The sequence below is a fragment of the Solea solea genome, chromosome 3, assembly GCF_958295425.1.
Source record: "Solea solea chromosome 3, fSolSol10.1, whole genome shotgun sequence".
NCBI classification, from domain to species: domain Eukaryota; kingdom Metazoa; phylum Chordata; class Actinopteri; order Pleuronectiformes; family Soleidae; genus Solea; species Solea solea.
The window spans coordinates 2,071,994-2,093,376 of NC_081136.1; the positions used below are offsets into that span (position 1 = coordinate 2,071,994).

The 21,383-nt window shown below is 42.5% G+C and overlaps 1 long non-coding RNA gene across 1 annotated transcript in view; it reads left to right on the plus strand.

The window, feature by feature from the left end:
* Positions 1-7,824: 7,824 nt before the first annotated feature.
* LOC131457154 (uncharacterized) overlaps positions 7,825-21,383 on the plus strand; it is a 30,108-nt gene continuing 16,549 nt past the window's right edge. Inside the window, exons 1-2 of the long non-coding RNA XR_009239986.1 lie at positions 7,825-8,115; positions 17,150-17,190. This is a non-coding gene — a long non-coding RNA (uncharacterized LOC131457154). The remainder of the gene's footprint in view (positions 8,116-17,149; positions 17,191-21,383) is intronic.

Genomic DNA, 21,383 nt, shown 5'->3' on the forward strand with positions numbered 1-21,383 from the left:
TGAAGATTCTGGATCTCAGCTGGAGTGGAAAAGACTCTGGACTGGAGCTGCGGCTCTGAACTCTGGAACCCTCCACTCACTCCTCAACCTGCAAACAGCCATGAAACATGTTGGGTTTCATTTTTCTACCTCTAATAAACAGCAGAGGACATTCACAGTCCACTCGCGTCCCCAGTCCGTGTTTTCATCACAGAGCCGGTGGTCCACTCCTCATCCGTGATTTACACGCAGCTCTGACGCCAGAGAGGAAAACCAGCAGAATAACACAGATTTCACGCTGACGGAGAAATACGAGGCCGGAGGATCCGAGCGTTTGGCGTCTCAGACCACGTTCCCCGACTACGATAAACACCAATTGTGCGTTTCTGTCTCACTGACTTGGTTCTTATGGCGTCTCTGGCAGCGAGCGCACACAGCGCACTCGACATCACCCAGAAAATGAAGTGTGTTGTTAGCGTCAGGAGTGAAACCTAAGTTTTTGTCTTCTGTCCTCTGACTCACCCTGATCCTGAACATGGTTTTACCATCAGCCTCTGTGTGTCCACTAGTCCTCATGGAGACCAAAACCTGGTCCTAATGAAACAGAACCTCATTTTCTGAGGAACTGGTTAAAGATAAGGACTAAGATTTGAATTGTTTGTGGAAGTGAAGTGGGTTTGCCATTGATGTGAAGTGGGTTTGCCATTGATGTGAAGTGGGTTTGCCATTGACGTGAAGTGGTTTTGCCATTGATGTGTAGTGGGTTTGCATTGATGTGAGGTGGGTTTCCCATTGAAGTGAAGTGGGTTTCCCCTTGATGTAACATGGGTTTCCCATTGATGTGAAGTGGGTTCCCCATTGATGTGAAGGGGGGGATGCCATTGAAGTGAAGTGGGTTTGCATTGATGTAAGGTGGGTTTCCCATTGAAGTGAAGTGGGTTTCCCATTGATGTGAAGGGGGTTTTGCATTGATGTGAGGTGGGTTTCCCATTGAAGTGAAGACGGTTTGCATTGATGTGAGGTGGGTTTTCCATTGAAGTGAAGTGGGTTTCCCATTGATGTAACATGGGTTTCCCATTGATGTAACATGGGTTTCCCATTGATGTGAAGTGGGTTCCCCATTGATGTGAAGGGGGGATGCCATTGAAGTGAAGTGGGTTTGCATTGATGTAAGGTGGGTTTCCCATTGAAGTGAAGTGGGTTTCCCATTGATGTGAAGTGGGTTTGCATTGATGTGAGGTGGGTTTCCCATCGAAGTGAAGTGGGTTTCCCATTGATGTAACATGGGTTCCCCATTGATGTGAAGGGGGGATGCCATTGAAGTGAAGTGGGTTTGCATTGATGTGAGGTGGGTTTCCCATTGAAGTGAAGTGGGTTTGCCATTGATGTGAAGTGGGTTTGCTATTGATGTGAAGTGGGTTTGCCATTGAAGTGAAGTGAGTTTCACATTAAGGTGAAGTGGGTTGAAGTGGGTTTGCCATTGAAAAGAAGTGGCTTTCCTGTTGAAGTGAAGTGTGTTTCCTGTTGGTAAAGTGTGTGTTCTTGTGTTTGTTTTCTGTCATAAACACTGACCTCATGGAGGATACTGTTTAAATGAATGGAAGTGAATGCAGAGCCCCGTGTGTGTGTGTGTGTGTGTGTGTGTGTGTGTGTGTGTGGTTTTGTCATTAGTGTTACAGTGAACAGTTATTATAGAAGTTCCCAGACTGACTGGCCTCTGCTGTAACAATGTGCTAAAACATGTCTGTCTTTCATTTCTCTCTTTAAACTCCGTCTCTCTCTCTCTCTCTCTCTCTCTGAGTATCTTCGACGTCGCTGAAGAATCCAAATGGTCCAAACGTCACAGAGAATCAAAGAGAACAGTTGCTGCTCATGCAGTGAGACGGGGCTCAATCAGGAGGTTAAGGTAAGGGAATGCCAAAGAAAGGTCAAAGGTTAAAAGAGGCAACATGACGCACGACAACAGAAAAGAACTCGGAAAGCTCCGAGTTAAAAGCATGACTCCATCATCAGCTACCTCTCTCTCTTCTGTCTCCTGTCCTCAGTGTCTCTCTGTGAGACAGGTCGTAAAAAGACGACTGGCTCACTGTTGAAAGACAAGTCGCCGCCTGGAAAGAGACGCGAGAAGAGACGGATGGGAAAGTCACGCGGACGAGTCGATGACACTGCGGCCTGAGTTATGAACGCATGGCGATGAAATGGTGAAGACGAGGATATGGAAAAGAGGAGAGGAAGAGGAGGACCAAGAGGAGGAGAGATACAGTAAGAAAGACAAACGATGATAAGGAGTGATGAGAGTCCAAACTCTCATCAGACCCTGAAACTAACGCAGGGAGGTCAAGGGTCAGAGGGAGGTTCATACCAAACACAGTGTCGGGTTTCACTCGCACATTTACAGAATATTACTCTATCTAAAATAATGTAAACTACTCTATATAATCTGATCTAATGTAAACTACTCTATATAATCTGATCTAATGTAAACTACTCTATATAATCTAATATAAACTACTCTATATAATCTAATGAAAACGACTCGTAATGCAATTTAAACTACTCTATTTATTTAAATCTAATTTAATCTACTCTGACACTAACTCATCTAACAAAAACAAATATATCTAATCTAATCTAATCTAATATATTGTAAATAAAATAATTTCTTAAATTCTAATCTAATGTAATCTAATCTGAGACGACAGTGTTCACATGTGAAGGTGAGTTGATGTAGAGTGGGTTTTCATCGGTAAATGAACGAACTCGTCTGACCGCGTTTGCAACAGCAACATTAAAAAATGTGTCCGTTTGTACGAGACACATCAAAGATGACACGTTATCCAAAGGTCGTGCAGGTCCAAAAGGGGGCGTGGCCGTGGACCGTCGCCGTTTCGGCGAATCGTGACCATTGGCCAGAGAACAGGAAGTGGGCTTTAACTTTGCCGCACATTGACCGACCGGCTGCGAACTTCACACGTGAGACGAGAGACTCGACCAGAAAACATCAGTCACAGTTTTCATCACGAAATTAACTTCTTTAAAAGTTATTTTAAGAAGTCGTAGAGACGTGGAGGTGGAAAGAGGAGACTTTGGCTGCACAGTGTGAGTTACTGCTCACAGGACGAGGAGCTTTAAAGCTACATGTACTCACATATATACGCACATTACTTTGAGAAATGGCCGCAGCGCGAAGACAAAGTACACATAAAAACGCAGGTAAGAGGCCGTGAATAAAAGCAGCGTGTCCTCGCGGCGCCCCCTTTACACGAGCTGTTTAATATTCCCAGCATTGCCGCGTCCAATAACAGCTGAACTCGTCTGCTCGTAGCTGTGAAATATTTCCCTCAGACTCGCAGTTATGAAAGCACACACCGAGCTGCCGTGCCTTTTTCTGGATAATCACATTCACAAAATACTTTCCTTTGTCGGGATTTGTTTGGTTTGACCCTGAGGTTTTTCACCCGCGGAGCCAGTAAAGTGGAATATTGAGAGGAAAACGCAGCTCATTCCAGCGCCGGAGTTGAAAGGTTAAGGGTTTTTAAGGAGTATTTTCTCCTGATGACTAACCAATCTGCCTCACAGGATGTCCAACAAAAAAGAGAGAGAGTCTGGCAGCGGCGCGGCGCTAACATTTGTTAGCAATGCTACGGTCGGAGCCAAGTGGGGAACTGAAGTGATTCTGTGGAAATGACATGTGAGACTCCAGAGCTGCAGCAGGATTTTCAGGGTAGGAATAAACAGAGTGGACGCTGCCAGCTGCTCTCAGGACGAGATGAAGGAACTTTTACTGGATGAATTTAAAGGTTTGGAGGAAACGTCTCCAACTCTCTCTCTTCTTTATGTCTCACACGGGACAGAGACGTCTCTGATCCTCGTCCACGTCAAAGGTGTAATGACACGGAAGCTGAAACAGAGGTCACCATCCTTCACACGACCTTCAACTGCACCTCTACGACCTTCAACTGCACCTCTACGACCTTCAACTGCCCATCTACGACCTTCAACCTCACATTTATGACCTTCAACTGCGACCTTCAACCTCACATCTACAACCTTCTATGACGATCTAATGTAAACTACTCTATACAATCTAATCTAATGTAAATGACTCTATATAATCTAATCTAATGTAAATGACTCTTTATAATCTAATCTAATGTAAATGACTCTATATAATCTAATCTAATGTAAATGACTCTATATGATCTAATCTAATCTAATGTAAATTACTCTATATAATCTAATGTAAAGTACTCCATATAATCTGATCTAATGGAAAATAGTCTAATAGAAACTAACCTAATTTAATCTGATGAAAACAATCTAAGGAAATCTAATCCAATCGAACGTAATGCAATTTAAACTACTCTATTTATTTAAATCTAATGTAATCTAATCTAAGACAACAGTATTGACATGTAAAAGTAAGTTAAATAAAAAAAAAACCCACAAGCATGTTTCGCCTACATGAGCTTTAATGTGTTCAATTAAAGTTAAAGTGGTAATGATGAAAACACACAAACACACACACACACACACAGGCTTACATCAGAACATGTCAGGACTTCCTGTCTGGATCCAGATCAACAGTTTCAAATCCCAAACCACCGGATCAGCCCGGATCATGTTCAGACCTTGTTTAGGTCCAGTTAACCGCGCAGGAACATGGTTGGACCAATCGTCTCCGCAGACAGACGGCTTGTTTAGTGTCCGACAAACGTCCAAATAAACACGGAGGCAGAGAGAAATAAACTGTCGTCTGTTCCTCTGATGAACGCACGGACACACAAAGACACAAACCGTGTTGGCATCTGGTTGTTGTGTCTCACTCGTGGCTCTGGTTCTGGTTTCTGAGGGTTGGAAGCGGCTCCACCTGTCAGAGACCATGTAAACCATTCGACTCTGATCCTGTGTGTTTCAGGAACTTCACGTCATTTTATACTGAAATAGTACGAATAAATCACCATGTGAAGCAAAACACTTTTCATTCGCAGAGTTATGTGGACTCATGTGGATTTATGTGGATTCATGTGCCTCACGCTGACCACAGGAGAAACACAGAAGAATTTAAGTCTGAGATAAAGATCATTTTAGCGTTTAAAATGAAATTCAAGAGCCTTCAGTGTGAAAGTACATGTTACATAATGTTTTAATTTTGTGTGATGGACATTTTACAAAAGCAATGATACATTTAAGATTTTGTTTTTGTTTTAAAATACAACCAAAAGACGCACTTACCTACCTACCTACCAACCGACTTATTTGCCTCCTAAAACACAAACTTACCAACCAACCAACCTAACTACCTACCAATACAAAAACCAACCAACCAACCTAACTACCTACCAAAACAAAAACCAACCAACCAACCTAACTACCTACCAAAACACAAACCAACCAACCAACCTAACTACCTACCAATACAAAAACCAACCAACCAACCTAACTACCTACCAAAACAAAAACCAACCAACCAACCTAACTACCTACCAAAACACAAACCAACCAACCAACCTAACTACCTACCAAAATACCAAGCAAGCAACCAACCTAACTACCTACCAAAATACCAAGCAAGCAACCAACCTAACTACCTACCAAAACACAAACCAACCAACCAACCAACCTAACTACCTACCAAAACACAAACCAACCAACCAACCTAACTACCTACCAAAATACCAAGCAACCAACCAACCTAACTAACTACCAAAACACAAACCAACCAACCAACCTAACTACCTACCAAAACACAAACCAACCAACCAACCTAACTACCTACCAAAATACCAAGCAAGCAGGCAACCAACCTACCAAACAAGTATCCTACCTAACTAACTACCAAAACACTTACTAACCTTTCTACTTACTTCCCTATCAACATACTATTCTACCTACTTGACACACACACACACACACACACAGAGATCCGTGGAAACATCTGTGTGACAGATTCGCGTTAGCTTCTTTCATCCCTGGTTCATCTGAAGAACATCAGGAGTGCGTTCATGGAGATGTCAGATCCCAGCACGAGGAAACCAAACCACTGATCAATGGCTGATTTATTGATCTGCTTCATCAGTGTTACAGTAAAGGAAGTCGAACACGCACACGTCAAACGCCATGACTGCGATCACTGTTACAGTGTGGTGGTGGTGAGGAGGTGAAAGTGTTTATTGTGGCGTGTTTACGTCAAAGTTTACGTTCTCTGCGGAACAAATGTGTTCACAGTTACGTGTGTTTACATGTCAGTGTTTGTACATTAAGGCCACATGTTCAGTGTGTTGCTCTGCGTCACCGTGCACATGGTTCACATGGTACACGCGGTACACGCGGTGCACGTGGTGCATGTGCTCAGTGCCAGTTGTGTTTGGGTTCACATGTCGGATGTTTATGCAAAAACTGCTGAGACCTGTTTGTTTCTGATTGGCTGAACGTCAGTGAGTCACCTATGACTTAGTCATAGGTGAACCTACCTAAGTACCCATGTATAAATAAACCTACCTACCAAACAGATGAACAACTAACCTACCTACCTAGGTACCCATGTATAAATGAACCTACCTACCAAACTGACGAACAACTTACCTACCTACCTAGGTACCCATGTATAAATGAACCTACGTACCAAACAGACAAACTAACCTACCTACCTAAGTACCCATGTATAAATGAACCTACCTACCAAACAGACAAACAACTAACCTACCTACCTAAGTACCCATGTATAAATGAACCTACCTACCAAACAGACAAACAACTAACCTACCTACCTAAGTACCCATGTATAAATGAACCTACCTACCAAACAGACAAACAACTAACCTACCTACCTAAGTACCCATGTATAAATGAACCTACCTACCAAACAGACAAACAACTAACCTACCTACCTAAGTACCCATGTATAAATGGACCTACCTACCAAACAGACAAACAACTAACCTACCTACCTAGGTACCCATGTATAAATAAACCTACCTACCAAACAGACAAACAACTAACCTACCTACCAAACAGACAAACAACTAACCTACCTACCTAAGTACCCATGTATAAATGAACCTACCTACCAAACAAACAAACCTGTGTGTGTTTGCCAGCTCATGTACAAAATGAGCTTCTCTGGAGGTGAAATCAGAACATTTTGGCCCGACAATAAACAGAACCGCAGCTCTGTTGTCTTGTTACGTTGATGTTTAACTGGTTCACACACACACACACACACTCACACACTTACTGGTAAACCTCGGGGTGGTTGTTGTCGGGGAAATGTCTGAAAAAACATGTGTTTCATCGACAAAGAATGGCTCTCAGCAGCAGCAGCAGCAGCGTCAGAGTTGGAGGCGTCGTATAAGACATTATCCTCATTATGTTCTTTTTTATTTGTTTTGTGTTCTCACAAACGCAGCCAGATTCACTCAATTATCTCATAATTATCTTGGGGGAGGAGAGTCTGTAACAGACTGACAAACAACTTTACTTTAAAGTCTAATTTACTTGTGAAAAACAAGGTGTTTATTGAATTAAGATCGTCTTTAGATCTCACTTACAAGAGAGAACACATCTGATATTTCATTCAACGTTGTTTAAAGTGAGGAACGTGACTGATAAACACATATTAGAACATTTAATTTGTGTTTTTTTTGTATTACACTTGCTTCTTAAATCCATTGTTATATATAATATAATATAATATGAAAATATTTTTCCTTTGTTTTTTGTTATTATTAAGAAATATACTTTTATTTACTTATTTATTTACGTTGCTGTCAAACTACAACTTCCGGTACAGTAATTGGCGTTACACAGGCGGTTTCCGGTTTGCTAATCAAGAGACGTTGCGGTCAACGGGAGTCACGTTTCCGTTTTGTTGAGCCTGTAATTCGTTACATTTAGGGATACTGGCGTCATAACATTAGCCGAAGTTCCCGTAATGAGTTCATGTTTGAATTCAACTCGTTGACGTAGAGATAACTTAAGCTGGTTCAGTTTTATCGTGACGAAAACTGGAAAAATGTGAAGATCCCGGTGGAGTTCCGCTGTTAAACGGAGCGCCTTTCCCTCCGGCGGATTCTAAGTGGATTAATGAACTTTTCGCCGCGATAGACGTCGGATATAACAACGAACACGGAACATGTAAGTCTGCACGAGTGTGGAAATGTGTGTTTAATGTGTGTGCGCTGAGTTTTGAGCGAGTTATGACTCTAAATTGGACAGTAGCATTTGTTATCGTGGGACCAACGGCGCTGATTTGATGAGTTAACTGTCAACAGGTGTTTAAATCCCCGCTGTCACTGATGCTAGGCTAATGCTCACTCACACCTGTGGTGTTTATGATTATTATTTCTATTAGTAGCTTGTATTAGTTTGTCCTTAACCTGTTGAAACACCGTTAAACCTCAGGCCTCCATTTTAAGACGTTTTACCATGACATTTTTTTCATAATCTTTGCCTCAAACTGACATTTAATGAAAAAAATAACGTTTGCAGTAGTTTGAGGGAAAGTTCATATTGTTTTCCCTGAAAATGACACTGGCACAGACTTTATTTATTTTTTTTTTTTTTTTGGCAAGAAACTGTGGGACTGCGATGTTAAAATCACTCATTTTCTCTATGGGGTTTGGTGTGGGAGAGTGAGTGGTTCACAGAAACACCTTTATTGTTATTTAAATGAAAATTTTGACTGTTCTTTAAGCTCAGAAAAAAATAATTTTCTAAAAGTCCATTGTGTGTGTTGGAGAAAAATGGAGGACGTGTGTGAGAGGGAGCGAGGCCCAATTAGTGAACTTGAACTCTGGAGGTCACTGGGACGAGAGTTTGCGACCTCTGAGAAAGGTCACAGCCTTGCAGTTTACTTAGCCAGGCTGACACACACACACACAGGCCCGTAGTCTCTCTTACATACACACATACACTCATGCTACATCATAGAGGTCAAAGTTCATGGGTTAACTAAGGGAACTAACAGCAACTAGAGGGAGAAGAGAGGGAGAGAGTTTTCTAACCTGCATCTGGCCTCCAGATGGTTTATGAGTCATCCCCGGGTTAGACACACACACACACACACACACACACACACACATACATAGACGTAAAGGAGCAGCTTTGGCTTCCCCCCGCTGAGACTAGATCATTCCCAGGTTGGGTCAGTCGGGGGGTAAACTTGACACCTGACTCTCTCACTAACACACACACACACACTGAGAGAACATTCCAACTTTCTCCCTGCAAACAAACAACACTGTTTTGTCACACACGGGCCTTTAACTGTACGTGCTCACACACACACACACACACACACACACGTAGGGAAAAACACCTGAGTCACTCGGCTGCCAGCGGAGAGTTCAGGCGCAGGTTGGCGTGCTCGAACGACCCTCCGAGGTGTCAGCGTGAAGAAGATGAAAAAGGGAGCGAGTGCAGAGTATATGAAACGCTGGAAAATATATGGCACTAATATGGAAAAAGGCAGAGGGGGAAGAGAAATGGAGGGAGGAACAAAATAGTTGATAAATGGAGAGTTTAAAATGCACCGACAGCCTGGATTTGACTCAGTGAAATGTCATCAGGTGGAGAGGAATCGAACAGCGACGTCAGCCAGAGAGCAGACACAGGGATGTCCACGGTTCCTCCATTTCATTGCATGTATATATTCCATATACGTTGATTAAATGCATATAAACAAAATAGAAGGGAGCTTAAATGCTTTCTAATTTTTCAGCTTCTTAACAGTGAATATTTGTCCTGTTTCTTTGTTCCATAAAACAAAGAAATCATTAAAACTGACTCATTTTGAGAGATTTTTGGTTTTCTGACATTTCACCGGCCAAACAAGTACTCGATTTAATCCATTATGAAAACAATCATTAGTTGCAGCCATAGCTTCTTAAATACAATCCTAATGTCGGTGAATACGTACCAGTTAAAATGATGAACAATCAAAAAAATTTCCATAAAAGTAAAACAAGGAAGTTCATCATGGAAAAATGATAATCAATCTACAGAATCAACTGTTTTATTTACACATTGTCGTTATTCCTTTTTAAACGCACGTTTTTCATTGTGTAACTACACACTAATATTTGACTGAACTGTGACTTCATGAACTCTTGACACTAAAGGTCAGATTGTGAAGATTGTCTCGTCGGCCGTCTTATCTGAGGCGACGGCAGCAACAAAAGATGGAAAGATTTCAAAAACAAAAGGCATCGTGATTTAAAAAAACAAGGCATAGTTGTGGTTTTTGGTGGAATATCCTTTAAAAAAAACAAAACAAAATACCAAACAATTACCTGCTGTGTGTTTGTAGTTTCCGTGTGTACCTGTGTACGTGGTTTTGGTAACGCTGCACGCACACACGTATCCCAAATGTTTTTGTTGATCCGTACTTCTGTGTGCTGAAAAAGTTGACCCTTCTGTTACCACACCCTGTTGTAGAAAAATTCAAAAACTATGGATTGACAATCCGTCTATGGTGTGACTCCACCTTTCTTTCACCCTATGTCAGCTGAGCTTGGCGCAGCACCAATTTGTCTTTGTTAGCGACCCAAACGTCAAAGTGGGCACTGCACACACTGGTGTCCTTAGTAAGTCACCTGCTAAGTTTGAATCCTTTCAAGAAAACCCCTTGGACAGTTACGTGATTAACTGAAAGACGCTGTCTCGTAAAATTGTATCGAATTTTGTAATGTTAGCCATTATGTACTTGTTTAGGTTTAGAGCTGATGAAGTTTGTGAAAGTTCCATAGAACTGCACCTTGTTCATAATCGAGTACGTCTGAATATCTTTGATCTGGCAAAGTTGCCACGGTGACCTCATAACTCGACAGGCTTTGAGTCAATGACTTTGAGCAATTTTTCTTCCGTTCACTCTAAATGTGACTGACGACAAACATAATCTTGGATAACCTTAAACTAGCATTCTTCTTCATATGATTCTTGTTCAGTAGGAATTAATCAGGCTCATGCGTTGTTGCTTTATTCCAGCAGATGGCGTACATGAACCAGAATATGAAAATCGCATAGTGTCACTTGAATCTGCTTAGTAACCCGTTGCTGTGGCAACCCGGTCACAGGTGACCTCGCCACATTTCGGTCCTCTCAGCCTTTTTCATTAGGGGTTGTCAAATAATATCCCCAGAGGTCCAGATAAAGAAAACGTTCTCTAGCTGAGATCTGGGACTTTATCATAGAATTTTAGTCCCAAGATATCCCAAGAAAACTCAAGCAGTTCACTTAGCGTCGCTGCTGTCCACACTGTGCATCCAGCATGGTCCCAATCCACTGATGTGATTGGCTGAGTGTCGTCACACGGGGCCATATTTTCTTGGACCTCTAGTGCCACAGAGTCTGGAAAATTCAAATGATTCATCAAAACATGGCGGTTCATAGTGATTTATGGAAACAGCTTTGGATTTGACTAGGTTGACGACTGGATCGGGTTCCGCAATTTAGTGTTACGGTTAGTAACTTTGAAGTTCTTAAGATAAAGGCCATTTCAATGTGACCTCATCATTGCGACCTCAGCACAGCTGAAGATACCTTCTGACCACTGAATAAGTGAGAGGGACAAATGAGCACAGTCTTTGACCAGGAATCGCAGTAGGTAAATACCATGGATGTTACAGAGATGAGCAGCGACACCGGAACCAAACGTTGGTCTGAGATGATGGACGACATGGACAACAACATGGAGCAAGCAAAGGCTAACTCCCAGCTGGCAGAGCAACAAAATGAGCGTCCAGATTCTAGGACCCTGAACAAGGACAAGTGTGAGAAAACACAGGTCTGTAATCGGAGGCAGAGAGGTGGACGTAATAGATCAACAGGTGGTCAGTGGCACCAACAGGCTCCTAAAGACGAGTTCCACCAAAGGACGGAGATGGACAAAGACATCGAGTTCCTCCAAAATAAAGTTTCCAGGCTGTCCAACCTGCTGGAGATGGAAACCGGGAGGAAAAAGTCCGTCCTTGCCGACCTGCGTAAGGAGCGGGACTGGAACAGGAAGCTAGGGGATGATTTGCAGAAATACAAGGATGCGCTAGAGTTTTCAGTCAGTGTTGCAGAAGAGGCCAGTGATGACCTCAAAGCTCAGACGGCTGAGCTGTCTGCCCGGCTGGATACGGAGACCAAAAAGAACAATTCTTTGTCCAAGGAGAAAGAGTCTCTCAGCATCGAGCTGAAGAAATGCAAAGACACACTTGAGGGTTCAGTCAGTGTCCAGGACGGTACCAGTAATGAACTCAAGGCCGAAGTTGCTGAGCTGTCAGCTCGGCTTGAGACGGAGACCAAAAAGAACAATTATCTGTTCAAAGAGAAAGAATCTCTCAGTTTTGAACTGCAGAAGTGCAAAGACACTCTCCTGCAGAAATCGGAAGCATCCTCTTCTAGCACTGAAACAGAGAATCTCTGTCAGAAACTGAAGTGTCTTGAAAAAGACAAATTTGAACTTGGCAACAAGATCAAGATTGAGCAGGAAGTCAACAAGTCCCTCAAACGAGATGCCGAGAATCTGTTTTCCAGGCTTCAGACGGAAGAAAAGAAGAACAATGATCTGCAAAGATGGATGAAGAGCGTCACCACCAAGCTTCAGAAGGAGCGACGACAGCGACTGGAGCTGGACGTTCAGCTGGACAAGCAGGCGGTCGCCCACAAACGCAAGCTTGACACCGTGAAACAGTCCAGCGCCGAGACGGAGTCGCTCCGTAAAGAGGTGGAGGCAATGAAAGCGATCAACCTGGAGCTCTCCACCCAACTGAAGCTGGAGGAGGAGCTCAGTGAAAGCCTCTACACTCTGAACGAGAGGCTCTCCACCTGCCTGGACATGGAGACCAAAAAGCTGGAGGAGGAACAGACCTGGAACCTGCACTTGAGGGAGAGCCTGCAGAAAGAAAAAGACGCCCACCAGCAGGAACTTGAGGCGCTCATCCAGGAACTGGAGAATATGAAGGGGGCCAACTCTGACATTCTCAAGGAGCTCCAAGCTGAGCAAGACGCCAGTCAAAAAAAGAGCCACTACATCTTTGGTCTCCGCAAGAAGAGCAAGGACAAGCCGGAGGACGAGGCGGCAAATTTGTCCACGTCACAGTGCGATAGCAACTGTGCAAATTAACTGCTGACCTGAAGAAAGGAGGAGACGCCTGAGGACGGAAAGGAAGGAGAAATCATGGGTGATTTAGTCCAGAAGAGGGCAGTAACGCAACATTGTGGGCGCCATAAAACACCACCAGCGACCAAAAAGCTGTACATCACATGGTCTGTGGCATATAGGTGACAAAAAAACCCCCACAAAACTTTGTCAACGCATTCGTACCGCTGTGATAAACGGAAAAATGAAGTAAGGAATCAAACAAGAGAAGACAGTGATGCAACGTTACCGACGCTAACTGCTGAAAACCTGCGATAAATATACAATTATAGCAAATCTATAGCTAGTGCTAATTTTAGATGCGTTTGTGTTTTATGCTAATGCACAGATTTACTTTTATCTCAAACTAGTGTTTGATGTTTTCATTTTAAAACCTCATTTCACGTTGACTCGGAAGGAAAAAAACTTTATCACGATTATTCTGGAATTATGGATATGACTGGATTTGAAAATGTTTAGGCAGTTATTGTACAATCAGAACAAGAACCAAGGTCGTAGTGTTATTGTTTGTTTTCAGTAGGTTTCAGATTAGGACTAGAAGTTGTTTTTTTATTCTCATTTAATTGTGCTGGTGTTTTACGACGGTTGGCGTCCATAACGTTGCATTGCTGTGGAAGCTCATTTTATTCTTTTTATGCTCAATACAATTACTCATTTAGAAAAGATAGATGGAGATAAATAGTTGATTAGTCGTCAGTAAGTCGTTGTAGCCCCGTTTGATGTAGAACCATGAAGCCTAGATGTTTGTTTGAAATGTTTTAGTACAGCATTTACTTATATCATATTTTGCTTTGTATTTTTCATATTTAGGCTTTTCATAATTTCTCACAGCAAAGAACGAAGGAAACATCCTTTTATTACCATCCTTCAAAAAAAAACAAATAAAAGTTACTGCTGTACATTCAGTACATTCATCAAATGCAGCCACTTTGAGTTATTTAAAAGTAAAACTGCACTTTATATTTAATGTTTTTGGAGGTGACAGTGAAATGTTTTATGTTAAAGTGGCTAAATAAAAAAAACTGCAGTCACATTTTGAACAATGTGCTTTTTGACTGAGCTTTTTTTACCCCCAGGTATCAAATTCACGATGAGTGCAAAAATCAAGGTTTTTGAAGGTCTTTAGAAAACACTGCTGAGAATCCACACTGCTGCCTTTCAAGTGCAGGATTACCCAGTCTGGTTGCCATGGTAACCTCCACAGGCAGATGAGACCGTTTGACAGGAGCCGTAAAAAGTTTTATTGCAGAAAAATCACCAATATTTGGAAATCAGCCAAGAAATGTAGGAGGAGTTTGCGTTTGTCAGCATTCATTTTAATGTAATAGTAAAGGAATTGGAAAAGATGGTAAACAGCATTGAGAATGCTGACTCAGCATTAATATAAACAACAGAAAACAGCATTGTGGATGCTGACTCAGCATTCAGTGATTCTAAAGAATTGATTAGAGAATCCCTAAAATGAATTGATCCAGTTTTATTTTAAAGCAGCGTCATGTGATCTCTACAAAGAGTCATCAAAGTTTCAGTTCTAAAAACATGTTTGTTTGTTCCGGGTCACGTCGCGGTCAGAGAGCCCACATCAAAACTCTGGGCTCTAAAATAAACTTCCAGCTCTGATGTTGATTTCTCCACATTGAGCCAGAACAACAAGCCCATAGACTAAATAAAACAGATGTTTGTTTATTGTGTATAAAAGATTGTGCTCACTTGTATCAGCCTGACAAATCTGCAGCGGAACAGGCCGATGGAATCTGCACAAAGCAAACGTGGAAATGTTGTTTTCTCGCTCGATCTGTAAATGTTTTCGACGTGTGGTCTGAACCTTTCACAATAAGTTACCGTAAACGTTTGTTCTTCATCTCATCAAACATGGAAAAAACAAGGACTGTGGAAACCAGTGAGCAACAGAGTTCAGCCAACGCTGCCTTTGACTTCATGTTGTCATTATCTTCTCAGTGAACTTGTTTCATCTAAGAAATGCCAGGAAAAAAAACTCCTGATTGTTTTCAAAATCAAATGATGAACCTGTTAGCTTTCATAGCATAGTTGTGGTATCAGTGGATACTCTGGGTTGTGGTTTCGGTATCTGTGGATGCTCGAGGTTGTGGTATCGGTGGATACTCGAGGTTGTATCGATCAGTTGTGGTATCTGTGGATGCTTGAGGTTGTGGTATCGTTATTTTAACAATAATTATCAATCAACAAGCCGTAATGTTATAAACAATTTAAGCAAGATTTAATACTTTAAATATGAATAAAAAAAACAATAATACGGTGAAAAGCTTAAACTGTTGTTTTCCTGAATCTCAGACTTTAGAGCTGCAGGCATCCAGAACAGCCCGAGTGAAACCTGCAGACGCTTTTATTCACATTGATGTGGTTCACCTTTGGCTGAACCTCTGTTGTTGTGGGTGAGACGCAGGTCAAAAAGCTGCAGAGGCTGAATGAGCGCGTTTGTCTGCAGGTGAATCTGCAGCCGTTTACAATAAAACCAGAGCGATAAAGGAAGACGGATAAGATCAGGTGACTCCCACACACACACACACACAGATGGCCAGAGATGCAGCGAGGCGGTAGAGGATGGAGGTCACCACCTCTGTCGTGTTCCTGGATCTGATATGAAAGCTGGATGTTTCTGGTTGTTGTGGCGTTGGTGGCGTTTTTTTTTTTTTCCTTCTGGTGCTGATGGGAAGTCAGTCACTTGCGTGCGAGTGAAAACACGCATGCTTTCCTCCACTAATGACCTCCTGTGTACACGTGCAGTATGTAAACATGCATGCAGTCACTAAGACGAGGTGTGAGGGGTCTCTCTCACACACACACACAGGTTTGTTCATCATTGTTTTGACAACCTCCATCTTGTGTCTGCCAGCAAATGGGCGTGTTTGGTTGTATTCATGGTGGGAGAGAGGGAGAGAGACTACTGCACTGTATATGTGTGCTTAAATTTGATTATGCCGAAACAGCCACATGTTTAAAACACATTGTGTCCATCTGTAAATCACATAATTGTCCAATATTTCACTTGACAGGTTTCTTATAGGTGTTCTCTAACGTCACTAGAGACTTTACTTTATTGATATTTTACGAGTTTCCAGTTTCTGTGATTATTCAGCTTCTTAAATGTCAATGTTTTCCAGTTTCTTTGCGCCGTAAAACAACGGGATCGATTATCGAGAAGCGATAATAAACGAGGTTGAACTGATCCGTTGATTGAACGGGGTCAACTTCAAGTTCTGACTTCAGACGTCCGATACAAATGGAACGCACCTACAATGCAGTGTGTGCTATTAGCAGCTACGCTAAATGGTGGAACATACACACCTGGATTCATCTATGGCTTCTATCAGTCTATGAATTTGTGTGTATTTTGGTCTCTGCTCTCACTGTCTGCGGCCTGATTCCATTTCCATATGCTTGACTCGTGTTTGTGTGTCTGTGTGTGTGTGTGACGGCCGTGGCCAAAAATAAAAGATTAGGAAAAATATTCCACTCGAGCAGAGCAAAAGAAAACACGTTGTAGATTTACGCCGACGACGCTCGCTCTTCTCAGGCGGTATAATGTGGAACATTAGATTTATCATCATCAGCGGTGATTAAAAAGAAGAAAGTCTTCACATTTGGAGAGAAAACCTCACGTTCAGCCCCCGTTAATAAATCTCCCCTCTGTTTCTTTCTCCTGCTGCGTTCTCTTCCTGCGCCTACACTCACCATTAACTAGTTTACTCGGTTTGAATTGACCAAAAGTGAGATTAGCCGTGTTTATCGTGTACAAAAACCAATAAGCTTAATTTCTCCTATTGGCTTTAAATACATCCTAAAATTATCCTGTCAATGCGTCTTATATACAAGGGTTATCAGCTTTAGCATTAGCCGCTACTGATGTGTGCCATAAACTGTTGAACCCACCTACTAATTAAAAAGTACAAAGTTTCAGTCCTGAAAAGTTAAAATAACAATTTTATTTTTACATTTGAGTGTGAAACAAACATTATAATCTGTTCATTTCTGTCGTTTCAGGTTTCAAATCCCGCCCAACGTCTTTTCATCGATCACTAAAGGTCAGGTTCTGATTTTTATTTTTGTTTAAAGATGCTATAAATGCATTTTCAGACTGTTATGTCTTGTTTTGCTTTTGTTTCTGTAACTTTTTTAAAATTTGTGCCACTTCCCTGCTTCTCCTGAAGCTAACATGCTAACCTATTTGTTAGCTTGTATTTGTGCTGCTGCTCAGAGGGTTTGTTTGTGTTTGCTACAGCGTCTTGTTTTGTTGTTTAACGTCTTTATATCAATTCTTGTACTGAGGCTAGCATGCTAGCCGCCAGCTAGCTTATTTTTCTGTCATTTAATTGCCTCCACTAAAACTAGCTTGCTAACCAGCTAGCCTCCATATTTCTCTCTTCTTTGCTACTACTCAATCTAGCGTGCTAACAACTCACAAAATAATTATATGTAGTCACTTTTAAATATAGCCGCACTGTTGAATGGTTTTTATATGAGAAACGAGCTAACCTTTATCACTTTAGCTTCTCTCAGACGCTAGATTTAAGGGTTAGGGTGCCCAGTGAACTTTGACTTTCCATATCTGGCAGTTATTTATTCAACTGTTTTGGAATTAGGGTACTAAAAAGCTAACGTTACAAACGTGGAATGTGCCGGTGAATCTTTGTCTGTGATTTGACAGTCGTTCCGCGGAAGTCACTGAGGTTCTACCATAATGATTTCTGATTTTCATCTGAATTTTCTGGGGTTCGATAAAGAAGGAGCTGGTGTGAATGCACCTTTAATGTAGCTAAACTGTCTTACAGTGTCTAAATTAGCTATTGCAAACACAACATTGTTGTGGTTCGGTCCGTGTGGTCCGGGTCGTCTGAAGAATGCCGACCCATGAAGCTTATTGTTTTTATTCTTCTCCTCGCATGTGAAGAGGCTCGTTTTCTACACATCGCAGTTTTGATGAACCTCATTAACGAGCAAAAGCACATTCCTCTATGGCTTTATAGGGTTGTTGCACACACACTCACACACACATGAATGAGTGAACACACATTGGTGTTGGTCTTTATCGAGCGATTCCTGCTTTTATTTACCTCGTAGTGATCGCGTCCATCTGCTTGTAAAACAGTGCTGTTGATAGAATGAGTCTACATTTGAACTCTGAACGCATCCATCTACACACGCACAGACACACACAGACACACACACACACAGCTGCCAGCCTGTGTACTTGTTCCAGGTCCAGCGCAGAGCTTTCATGTCTCCTCACCAACACATCACCACTTAAAGAAACACAGGTGGTGAAATTTCTCAGATGTGCTGACTTTTTGCCAGTCGAGGAACAATAACAGTCGTCATGGCGAGGTGAGAGAGCGGTCAGTGTGGGGGCGTGTTGTGTGGACGCCACATTGAACAATCGCTTGAAACAGAACAGAGACAAAATGGTGGACGTCTTTCCCTCTGCTGACATTCAGCAACAGTTTACCGCTTGTTTCATCACGTTGTTGTGAAGGTGAATGCTTCCATGACGACAGACTACACAGTTCTAGCTCCACTCATTGTTTTCCATTACTTCATACGACCACCTCAGGGAGGTCTTCATAGCATGGTTGCGCGAAACTGCCGTGACGTGGTTTTACGTGGAGCTCAGATTCGTACGGGTGACGTCAAGGTTTTGAAGTTAAGAAATGTTCAGACCTGATGGGAACTGGAGCTTCAGTGTCTCCTCGATGAACACAGTGGACCCAAACGTTTCTCCATGACCTTTCTGGGAAATACCGTACTCTGCGTCTTCTGGCCAAGGGAGTTTCTCAAACACAAAAGACGCCTATAGAAATTCTCAGTCGTCCACGTCATAGTTCTCCAAAAGTCAGTAGCAAGTGGACTTTTCTTGAAGATGTCGCTCTCCCTTCTCAGAGGAACAGACTGTAAACTGTCTTGAGGATGACCTGAGTCCTGGGTTTCACCGTGGACTCTTGGGCGACTGTGAAACTTCCAAGTCCAGTTGCTACTTAGTCAGTGACTTTTGATGTACAAAAATACTAAGAACCAGCGTAAGGCATTGGAGATCGACTCATGTGAACTCTACCTGGAGAACGTAAGACACTGTAGACCAAGACAGACCACCTCCAGGTCCAGAAGACAACTAACCGAGCTCCACATTCCAGAAACGCAAGTTCTGCCAAAAACTGGATGAGCTTTAGGACTAAACTGTGAGACCATTGTCTGTTTTTTACCAGCGGAGGAAGCAGATGACGCGGTGCGATGATCTGCTGAACATCCGTGGTCACAGTGCATTAGAGACATTGTGGAGATGCTACGCACACGTTAACTGTATTGCACATTAGACGCATTAGCATATGCTGCATGCATACACCTATTTTTTGTGTGTGAGTGTTGTCATTAGAAACCCGCAGAGACAAAAGAAAACAACAAAGGCCAAAGGAAAGAGAAGTCCCACACGTGTGCATCGGTGAAGGTAGCGTCTGACGGTGTTGGGACGTCTGTGAAATCTCTGTGGTTGGACGGCGGAGGCTCAGGGTGCAGACAGTAACACAAACCACATCACCAGAGGAACCTCAGTCAAGGTTGGAGCTGGATATTTTACTCACTGTGAGATGGAAAGAAGTAAAAAAGAGGTTCCTTTTATAACAAAAGGTTATTTTGTAGAAGGACGCCTGGTGTGCATCGCTGTGCGTTAGAAGATTACACATGATTCTCCTCACAGGTGTTAGTGTTTTTCACATAGTTGATGCCAAAGTGCAAGAAATTGTCACGGAACCCCCCCATGCAACGTTTACTCTGTAATGGCAGCCATGTTCTCATCCCCTGATATCATGACACAATATTAACACAACCCACATTGTAAAACCACACTCACAAGTCTTTGTTTTGTTGCTGAAAATGAAGATTAATGACGTTTATATGTCACGTACGGACATTTTCACCAATGAATAAAATATCCGCCTGATAAAAACCGTCATCGGCTTGAATCTACAAACTCATCGTGAATATATTTGTTGCTTTATTTCAATGTAACGAACACTTTTCCAACAGGAAACTGAAGTTTGTCAACCACTCACTCTCTCACACCAAACCCCACAGCACACAGGAGTTGTTGATCCACTGCTGCCTCCATCATCAAGTTCAAATGTCTTATTTTGTAAAATTTGTTTGTTCAGATTTACCTCCGTGACACAAAGTGACCACATGAGGCAGCAGTAGACCAGCAGCTGCTTTGTCCAAGTGAGCTTAAATCGGTGATTTTCTCTATGGGGTTTGGTGTGGGAGAGGGAGTGGTTTACAAACGTCAGTTTCCTGTTGGAAAAGTCTGTCTAACAGTGAGATAAAGACGTGAACATCATAGACTTAAACTTGAGTTGTCACATGTACACAACACACCGGCGACATGAAAGCACCTGGCCTGAACTGTCCCTTTAACAACTTTAGATGGATGTCGTTGTTAAAAGGGTGACACTGAGTTGCTGGCTGACTTTTACGACCGCACTCATGCGACTGCTGCGCCGCGTTTTTCACACTTAACCATTATCCCATAATTGGATGTTGTCACGGGGGCCGCGTTTACAAAACCCAGAACCACCTCGCCCTCGATCTACGAGACACCAACGTCCACGAGACACCTTTATTGACCCGACAGTATCGGATTTACACAGTTTCCACGTTCTACGTTTTCCTGAGCGTGACAGTCATGGCCCAGAATTTAGAGCGGTGCCGGTGGTGCACGTGGAGGTGCGGCGGGTGATCTACGAGGTGCACATGGATGAGGTTGGTGTCCGTGCTCTCGTGTCCTAACACGTCAAACCACTCGTGTGCTGTTTCCAAAGCCGCCTCAGCGTGTTCCTTTGAAGAGCGGGGTGAAAAACGCAGCCGTTACCATGTTTTATCTTGTGGAGGAGAGGTTTTGTTGAGGGGTGGAGGTCAGGATTAGGTGAGAGGCGGAGCTAATCCTCATCCACACACACCGAGAGAGAGAGAGAAAAAGGAGAAAAGAATTAGGATTGAATCTTAAATGACAGAATTTTTGCATTCTCCGATTAAAGTACAGTTGGGAATGCAGAGTTACTCCTGGGTCACACAGGTGCACACATACATTCTCATCTTTCCTGCTTTGTAAACATCTTTGTCAACATTTATGTCCCGGTATGAAAAGTTTGGTATCGTCACATTTTTTACTGACCATTTCTCTGTATTTTTAAAAGTGTATTTTTATTTGCGTCTCGTTGGTCGTTTTGTAACA